The following is a 10717-nucleotide window of genomic DNA, read 5'->3' as shown; positions in this document are numbered from 1 at the left end:
ATTGTAAACATAGGTGAATATGGCATGAATACTTCATATATTATCAATGCGTTGGAGACATATCAATCATTGATTGGAAATGAGCTGAAAACCGTGTAGCATATAACTTGTCTTGGATGGAAAATGTTATTGATGACCCACTCCATATTGATGATAATATTACTCATGAGAAACTTGCTTTTATAAATTCTTCTCATATTTCTCCGTGGTATGTGGACTATGATAATTATATTGTTGCTAAATTTATACCGCCTAGTTTCACATACCAACAAAAGAAAAAAGTTCTTTTATGATTTAAGACATTACTTTTGGGATGACCCACATCTTTATACAGCAGGAGTAGATGGTCTTATTAGATGCAGTGTACCTAAGCATGAACGGAGAAAGATCCTACGGAAGTGTCATTTCAAGGCCTATGGAGGTTACCATGCTGGTGACAGAACTTCTCACTTGGTATTACAATTCGGCTTCTATTGTCCTACTCTTTTCAAAGATGCTCGTAAGTATGTCATTTCTTGTGAGGAATGCCAATGAATTGGTAAAATTTGTGGATGTTAGGAAATGCCTATGGATTATTCACTTGCTAATGAGCCATTCGATGTTTGGGGTTCTGAATATATTGGACCTTTTCCTTCCTATAATGGGTATACTCATATTTTAGCTGTTGTTTCTTATGTTACCAAGTGGGTGGAATCTATCCCAACTTGTAATGTTGATCATAACACTTGTATTAAAATTCTTAAAGATATTATTTTCCCTAGGTTTTGAGTCCCTAGCTATTTAATGACTGATGGTGGTTCACATTTTATTCATGGTGCTTTCTGTAAACTTCTTGCTAAATATGATGTTAAACTCAGAATTGCATTAACTTATCATCCCCAGTCCAGTGGTAAAGTTGAGTTGAGCACTCGAGAAATAGAATTGATCTTGCAAAACATGGTTAATAGATCTAGAAAGAATTGGTTTAAGAAAGTCGATGATGCTTTAAGGGCTTATAGAACTGCTTATAAAAACCCTATGGGTAGGTCCCCATATAAAATGGTCTATGGAGAAGCATGACATTTACCTCTTGAGTTAGAACATAAAGATAATTGGGCAATAAAAGAATTTAACTATGATTTTAAACTTGTCGATGAAAATAGGTTATTTGACATTAGCTCATTAGACGAATGGAGGACAAAAGCTTACGAAAATGACAAGTTATTTAAAGAAAGGGTTAAAAGGTGGCATGTCAAGAGAATCCAAAGACAACAATTCATTGTAGGAGACCTATTTCTTTTGTACAATTCTCATTTCAGATTTTTTACATGTAAGCTTCTCTCCAAATGGGAAGGCCCTTATATCGTCGAAGAGGTCTATCGCTCCGGTTCTATCAAGATTAACAACTTCAAAGGCAAAAATACAATAGTGATAAATTGTGACACCCTCAATTTAATCGTACGCTAATCATACACACAAATGCGTACGATCAAACTCTAGGACTCACGGAAAGATATCACAACACAACTCTAGACACAAATAAAATAATACAAGCTTCGTATTACAAGCCAAGGGCCTCGAGGGCTAGAATAGAGAAGCTCGATAAACACACGAGTCAGCGGAAGAAACAATATCTGAGTACATACATAAAACATGGGGTGCCTTATAGAAGGCTAGCACAAAAGAAAACACGACCGAACAAGGCGAGGCCTCCTGCCTGGGAACCTCCTAAGCTACTACTGGTCTTCAGCGGCCTCCATGAAGAAGTCACCAACGGGGTGGCAGGCGTCGGCAGGAAACTCCATCTCCTCGGCTCCATCATCTGGTCGCAGCAACGTATCAATGGGACAAAGGGTGAGCAAAGCAACGGTGAGTACTCATCCAAAGTACTCGCAAGTCTTACATCAGAACTATGCTAAGTATGCATCAGTATCAAAGAAGGGTGTTTATATGTGGACTGACTGCAGTAATGCAAGAATAGAGAGAGAAGGCTTAGTCCTATCAAAGACTAGCATCTTCAGGGTCTTGCAGCCATAGACGAGAGTAGAGCAAGGTAACATAATTAATAGCCATAGACGAGAGTTGCAGCAATTATTAATATGAGGAAGCAATCCCGGGGCAACTAAATCCAGTTAAGTAACAGTTCTAGTTGTATAAGATCAGGGCACAACTCCAAGTCATCCTGTAACGGTGGACACGGCTATTCGAATAGATAAGTTCTTCTCTGCAGGGGTGCACAACATATTCCCCGATGCGCTCGATAACACCTTGGCCGGACACACTTTTCTGGGTCATGCCCGGCCTCGGAATATCAACACGCCGCAGGCCCACCTAAGTTGAGCAGAGAGGCCAGCCCGCTGACGTCAGCTGTGCTTCTCTCGCAATGGATCCAGAAAAGTGCTGATCCTCCAATCTCTAGTGTTAGCTAGATGAATGCTTATAACAACTAACCTTCTCCTGCAACGGCACCACAAGAATGCTGATAGCACTCCCCGGCAATCAAACTGGAAGAATGTTGTTGATGGCCCACCAGTGCGTGGGTTCGCAGCAGTTTTTGAGGGTAGAGTATTCGACCCAAATTTGTAGGTACGCCAGACAGGAGGTGAGAGTATACTCTCAAGTATTAGCAGCTAAATTTGTCAGATTCAACCACACATGAAACATTAGTATCTGCAAGCACAATAGTAACAGCGAAGTAGTAACAGTGAAGTAACGGGTATCGGCAGTGTAACGAGCAATAGCACTGGCAAGGAACAGCAGTAGTGACAGCAGTAGCAAGTAGCAACAGTAGCAAGCGACAGTAGTAGCAAGAGTAGAAGAAGAGCAAAACAAGTAACATCAGTAGCAACAGTAGTAGCAGCAGAGCAAGACAAGTAACAGCAGTAGTAGCAACAGTAGGACAAACTCGTAGGCATTGGGTCGGTGATTTGTTTGGATGATATTCATCATGCAACAACTATAACACAGAGAGATAAGTGGCTAGCGCCCGTTTGTCAATGTGATGTAGGCATGCATTCCGTGTGTCGTCATACATGCATAGGGAAAAGAACATGCATGACATCAATTGTCCATCCCTCCCGTGGCAGCAGGGTCCAAACGGAAACTACGGGATATTAATGTTCTCCTTTTAACAAAGAATCGGACCAACGCATTAGCACTTGGTGAACACATGAACTCCTCAAACTATGGTCATCACCGGGAGTGGTTCCAGTTATTGTCACTCCGGGGTTGCCGGATCATAACACATAGTAGGTATATACAACTTGCAATATCGGATCTAAAACACACATATATTGGTGACAACATAATAATTTCAGATCTGAAATCATGGCACTCGGGCCCTAGTGACAAGCATTAAGCATGGAAAAGTAGTAGCAACATCAATCTCAGAACATAGTGGATACTAGGGATCAATCCCCATCAAAACTAACTCGATTAGATGATAGATCTCATCCTACTCATCACCGCCCAGCGAGCCTACGAATAGATTACTCACGAACGACGGAGAACTTCATGGAATTGGAGAGGCAAGAAGGTTGATGATGACGATGGCGACGATTTCCCCTCAACAGAGCCCAAGACGGACTCCAGATGTGCCCTCGAGATGAAGAACAGGTGGTGGCGGCGCCTCCATATCGAAAACGCGATGAAATCTTCTCTTTTTATTTTTTCTGGGACGAAAGACAACTTATAGAGATGGAGTTGGGGGCGGCAGAGGCCTGTGGGCCCCACAAGCCTGCCCACCACCACCAGGGGGTGGTGGCGGAGCAGGGGCTTGTGGCCCACTCGCCCACCCCCTCAGGTGGATCCTGGTGCAGGTATTTTTGATATTTTCCAAAACTGCTCCCCGTAAATTTTCAGGACGTTTGGAGAACTTTGATTTCTGCACAAAAATAAAAACCAAGGCAATTCTGCTGAAAACAGCGTCAGTCCAGGTTAGTTCCATTCAAACCATGCAAATCATAGTGCAAAACAAGGGCAAAAGAGTTTGGAAAAGTAGATACGTTGGAGACGTATCAACTCCCCCAAGCTTAAAACATTGCTTGTCCTCAAGCAACTCAGTTGACAAACTGAGAGGGAAAGAAAAACTTTGACAAACTCTGTTTGATCTTGTTGTTGCAACTACGTCTAACGCATAACCAAAATTTCAGCAAGATCACAAGTTAACCACATAAGCAAATGACACAAAGGTCTCACGGTAAACTAATACCAATTGCATAATCAGCTAACGAGCAAATAATAATGAGTTTCAAATACCAACACTTAAATCAAAATAAGCATGAAGCAATATGAATAGGTGGTATCTCACTAGCTCTTTCTAAGACCGCAAAACAAAAATGCAGAGCACTTTCAAAGATCAAGGGCTGACTAAACATTGTAATTCATAGCAACGAAGATCCAGTCATAGTCATACTCAATATCAATCAAAAGCAAAGCATAAAAATGACAAAGGTCCTCTCTAATTGGTGCTTATGTAAGAGGAGCATGACTCGACCGGAAAATAAATAGACAGGCCCTTCGCAGAGGGAAGCATTGATTTGCAGAGGTGCCAGAGCTCAAGCTTTGAAAACAGAAATAATAATTTTGGGTGGCATGCTTTTAATGTCAACGCAATGACCAAGAGTTCTCAATATCTTCCATGCTACTCATGCTATAGGCAGTTCCCAAACAGAAAAGTAAAGTTTTAACTCCCCCAACCACCAATCAATCACACTCCATGGCTAGCCGAATCCTCGGGTACCGTCCATACTAACATCAATCCAAGGAGGAGTCTTGTTTCACAGTTATGTTTTCGATTTAAGCATGGAACTGGGCATCCCAAGTACCGGCCCCTTTCTCGTGAATGACTGCGAATAAACATATGTCGAGGATAACACTCCTAGCATTGGAAGATACCAATAGCCCTCTGTCACCACATGAGTGGTTCGGGCATGCAAAACAGATTTATTTCTTGAAGGTTTAGTGAACGGCACATGCAAATTTACTTGGAACGGCAGGTAGATACCGCAAATAGGTAGGTATGGTGGACTCTCATGGAAAACTTTTGGGTTTATGGAGGTGGATGCACAAGCAGTATTCCCGCTTAGTACAAGTGAAGGCTAGCAAAAGACTGGGAAGCGACCAACTAGAGAGTGACAACAGTCATCAAGATGCAATGGGTTTGACTAACATGATATAAATCACCATGAATACGAACATCATAGAGGCTATGTTGATTTTGTTTCAACTACATGCATGAACATGCGCCAAGTCAAGCCACTTGAAACATTGAAAGGAGAATACCATCCTATCATACTACATCACAGTCATCTCAAAATCTATGTTGGCAATCAAGACAAACCATTATAAGCTCTCAGCTAAATAAGCATGGCATCAGAAACTATGATCTCTAAGTTGTCATGGCAAACATGTTTCTCTCACAACAAAGCTAAATATCGGTCGACAAGCTAGTCATATTAACAAAAAAAAAATAGATAGAGTTCATACCAGTTTTCAGTTTCAGTCACTTCATCATATATCATCATTGTTGCCTTTCATTCGCATGATCGAACGATGAATACGATAATAAGCGCATTGGACTAAGCTGAATCTGCAGGCAAACACAAAGGAGAAGACAAGATAATACGGCTCTTTGAAAGCTAAACAGGTAAGCATGTAAGAACTACTAAGCATTGTAACCAATATCTTCTACCTTGACACAAAGAAAAAGAAAACTATTTACACGGGAAAGCTCCCAACAAGCAAAAGAAGAAAGAAAAATCTGTTGGGTTTTCTCAAAAGGACACAAAACAAGAAAACAAGAAAACAAAAAGAAACTATCATGGATAATACAGTGGAAAAGTGTAAACACCGGCTAACAGAGTGAAAGCATAAGCATGAATGTAAAGTCGGTGAGAACACGTACTCCCCCAAGCTTATGCTTTTTGCCTATCTTGGTCTACTCCCAAGGTGGGAAATAACCAGCTCTAGGATACTCCGGAGCAGACTGTGGATGCCACTGCTGTGTGAGCTCCTCTGGCTCCCACTGATAAACTGGCGTCTGGTACTCGACTGGCGGCTCGGGCTAGGGTGCGTGTTGTTGGGCCAAGCCCCGATATGCATAGATGTCTGTCGGGACCCCGATCCTAAGCCATAGGAATCCAGCCTGTAACACATCGAATCTCTTTGCGGTCTCACACACGGTTAACCCCACGGCTGCAGCCTTACCTTAGCCGGGACCGTTTGCGCCTTTTGACTCGCGTATGCAATTGTGTCGCTAGCAATCCAATGACAAAGAACGCGGATCGACATGTCTAATCATAAACCAAAGTGGCAGTTCCGCACAGGGACAGGCATACATGACCGAGCAAAGCAGAAATTGGTCACCAGCGAATGTAGATGAGTCTTAGCAAGCTACAAGGACTCCATTACATCGCGTGACATTTCCCCAAAGGGGACAGACACAACAGCTAAGAAGGACACATGCCGGTCAACCAATGTGTCTGGAGCAGTAGCGAACTACCATGGCTCGTTGGATCACAAAGGGCATTTCCCTGTAAGGAATGCTACTAAAGCCTACGGCTAGGTAATCGAACCCCATACATACCAAGTACGACACACGTAAGCATGGCATACTAATATGTATAGATACATCGATGGCATCACAACATAACCATAATCATACAAGCTTTATTTAAAAGGCTCGGAAGAGCCACACACATAATATTACAAAGTAGGGGTCTCACGACCCACCATAACAGTCATTCAAGTTACAAGACAGCGGAAGTAGATAAGCTGTCTGAGTACAGTCAGATGAAACTAGAAGGCACGTAGCCTGACTATACTACAGACCCACCCTAGGGCAGATCGTAGTTGGGATACCAGCTACTCATCATCGTCGATGTCTAGGAAGAATCCTCCATTAGATCATTAACAAACTCTGCAACAAATATCAAGCAAACATGAGTACGGGGGTACTCAGCAAGACTTTAGGATAACCATCTACTCATGCAATGTATCAATAAGGAATTGTGGGGTTTCATGCGGAAAGCCAGCATTTGACTCGTGGCTAGACAACTTGCATTTTTAAATAATTTTGACAACTTGATTTCTCGCACACGAGTCCACTAACACCACAACAATACTCCATCGTGGAATCATTCCGTCTCCATACGGAAATGCCGTCCACGACACTCACACTTATCTTGAAAATTTTATGAGTAGCCATTGAAGTTATCTATGAACAACATATGTCTCCAAGTAGTCCATATCCGCGGACGCGGCTATTCGAATAGATCATAACCCTGCAGGGGTGTACTTCGTCACACACGCTCTCGCCACTTATCGCCATGTGCACGTCATGCACCTCGGCAACCTTCAAGCGGAAGCCCAGCGAGGGAGTCGGCCACGACCGTTAACCACACTAATACTTAATCCAGGTCTATCGCCTATCTCAGGGTAACCCGCACGGAAGTCCGGCCAAGGTTCCCACCACGGCCCCAAATGATGTGCGCAGGGTTCCCAAGCCCACCATCCGGGTGCCACTTGGTACACCGTGCCACTGCCTACCGCATCACAGCCCACCTCTCAGGTCAGCGCTATGGACGGCCTCCAGCATGACTATAAACACCAGAAACTACTTGCAACTCCTGGACCGAGTACTAAGCGATTAATAAGTCGAGCGGGGTCATATTTCAGGGCCCAGCTTGTGGTAGTATCTCATCTTGGATTACATACACGGAACTCAGGTCCTAAGGACGGTTCCAATGAAACAACCCGCCATGTACTCCTACATAGCCTTTCACCGGTACCTTTACCAAATCAGGTTCAACACAAAACCTTTACTTACTGAACACATTCTCACAATTCTATTCATCTCCCAGATGACAGACCATACACAACTCTAAGCATAGCATGCATAGCAGGATAAGGCACATCATGGCTCAAGCATCTACCAGGTATGCTAGGTTGCAAGGTTCAGCTATTTACTATGACAAAGACAGGTCATGCAAAGGAAGTGGGTTCAACTAACGTGGCAAAAGCATTTGAGCATTTGATACTAATGCAATAAGTAAGTGCAGGAGCGAGAACATGGGCTTATCGGGATGATCAAAATGGTTGCTTGCCTTGTTGCTCAGAAGAGGGACAATATCCGTTAGTCGGATATTCGATGGAATCCTGAAGAGCGGAGCCTACCGAAAGAAATGACAACAATCAATAACAATCATATGTAACAAGATGATGCATGAGCATGGTATCAGGATGCAAGGTGGTATGCTAATATAGCTAACATTTATTAGGTTTGAAGTTGATTTGAATCAGATTCAAATATCACTTCAAACGAAGTATTCTCGAATACCATTTTAATTGATTCGACCTGATGCTCAGATCAACTTGTTTTTAACATGCATGGAAATGATATGTTAAGTTGCTGGTTGTGATTGAACAATGTTTGATCATAGCATTTTAAGTGGAATTCAAATGATTTTCAAATTCCATCTCCATAGCATTTATAAAATTTAACTTATTCATTATTCTACATGTTTGGTCCACTAACATTTTCAAACATGTTTGAAAATGACATATTCAGATTCCTTGGATTTTTTTGGTACTTTTCATATATAAATTATTTTCATTGGAGTTACAGATTAATATCTATTATTTTTAGAAGTTTTGGCATTTTTCTGGAATTCTTTTAAATCAGAAAATCTTTACTGCATCAACATAACATCAGCAGGTCCAACTGGCCGTTGAAAGTCAAACCTGGCCAGTGGGACCCACTGGTCAGTGACTCTGGTCAGTTTTAGATTAGTTTTAAACTTAATTAGCTAATTAACAGTACTGGACCCACATGTCAGTGACTTATTAAATTAATTAACTTTATTTTTATTAATCCAAAACATCCAGACGCTGGCCCCACGCGTCAGTGGCTCAGGCCAGCTGAGATCCACCGGCGGCGAGGTCGTCCTCGCGGATGGTGAGCCTTCGGCGACCACCAGTACGACAGAGGGTATCAGAAACTCGTCTCCGACGACCAAACGAACGGCGGAGACCACAGGGAGATCGGCCACTCGACGGTGCGCACGATGGGGCAAACCCCAGGGGCTGGGGTGGCCGGAATCGACGCCGGCGACGAGCTCGGCGGCGACCAAAGCTCGGCCATCGCCGAGGTCATCGGAAACAGGGTCAAATCGCGCGGGGTTGGGCTCTTAAAGCATCTATGCGACGACCTGAAGCTGTTGGTGGCCTGAGATGGACCAACCCTTCATCGGAGGGCTACCGGTGATGAGCTGCAGCGGCGGTCCTCGTCGGGCTCCGATGAAACTAGGCCTAGAGGAAGAGATCGACGGGGAAAACTTGGGGGAAAGCTGCGCAAGCTCATGGGGAGTGCAGTGGTGGCGCTAGCTTGCTCGGGGAGGCTCTGTAGGCGTCGAATCAATCGGAGCTCGCCGGCGGCCGAAGCTTGAAGACGACGGTGCCTTGGGCGTTCCAGGGCTCGGGGGACCTTCGGCTTCTACAGGAAGGACCAGCTTGTCGAGGCGGAGCGAATGGGGCACTCGGGGGAGAGAACTAGTGACCAGAGGCACGGGCAGCTCGAGCTCTAGGTCCTGTCAATGGCGGCAGAAGGGGGGAGGAAAGAACCGAGGGGAGAGGGGGAATGGTGCACGGGAATGGATAGGCCAGAGCTCGGGGAGGTTATCCCTGTTGTCGCGCTGTCCTGGGGAGCACGGGAGCGTGCCACGGCGAAGCAGGAGGTGGAGGAGATGCCGTGGGCGTTCGCTCCTCTGCCAGAAGGCACGAGGAAGAAGACGCCGCTGCCCCTGGTGGGCTGGGCCTCCTCAGGGCGACAGGTAAATGCTTCTTCCTTCTTTTCTTTTTTTTCTGTTTTGTTTTCTGTTTTACTAACTATTTTGGTTTGCTATTTATTTCAGCTCCAAAATAGTTTACCAAAAATATTTTGAACACACCAGAATATTTGTTGGAATATATCCAACCATTCCTGAAGTTTTCAGCATTTTTGAAAACTTAAAGTTTTTGAATTCAAATTTAAACTTGAATCCAGTAGCGTTTTGCATTTAAATAAAATGCCAAACGTGTTATGAAAATAGTTTTCTTCTCTGCTTACTTATTTCCATGAATTATCAGAAAAGTTGAAGTTTTCTTGAGGCCATTTTGGGTTCCTTGATTTGAACAAGTTTATAATTTCTTTGAATTTGAGAAGTGGTTAGGGTTTTTTGAGTTTTGCTTCACTACTTGCTTTGATCTTGTTGCAATTTCCTTTGATGCAATGCAAAGAAGATATGAGCACAATGCTATACTTGATTAGGGTTCCAGGGATGTGACAATTTCCGCGGGCATAATAGTGTACCTGCATGCATGAAGATCAAACAAAGAAGGAGCAGGCAAAGTAATAGTCTACCGAGTACCTTGAGTAAATACCAGGTTATAAATCATCCGTCTACTAGCATCTCTATCCAGAAAATCATGGCGAACCATGCTGTCATAATCCAGATATCTCTCAGGGAGAAGCATCTCTCCTTCCTCTCCCAGTCTAATCGGTATCTCAAAGTGTCTGGCAAGACGGGTAGCGTAGTTACCTCCATAGACAACACCTTTAGAACGGTTTAGGTTCAACTGTTGAGCTACTATAGCACCCAAGCTATAAGTCTTATCGTTATAAAGGCCTTCGCGTAAAACCGCAAGGTTTGGAGAAATGAGTGATCCAGCCTCCCCACGGCCAATCAAACAATTTCCCACA

Source organism: Hordeum vulgare, chromosome 6H, assembly GCF_904849725.1.
Source record: "Hordeum vulgare subsp. vulgare chromosome 6H, MorexV3_pseudomolecules_assembly, whole genome shotgun sequence".
Classification (NCBI taxonomy): Eukaryota; Viridiplantae; Streptophyta; class Magnoliopsida; order Poales; family Poaceae; genus Hordeum; species Hordeum vulgare.
This window is presented reverse-complemented; position numbering follows the sequence as displayed.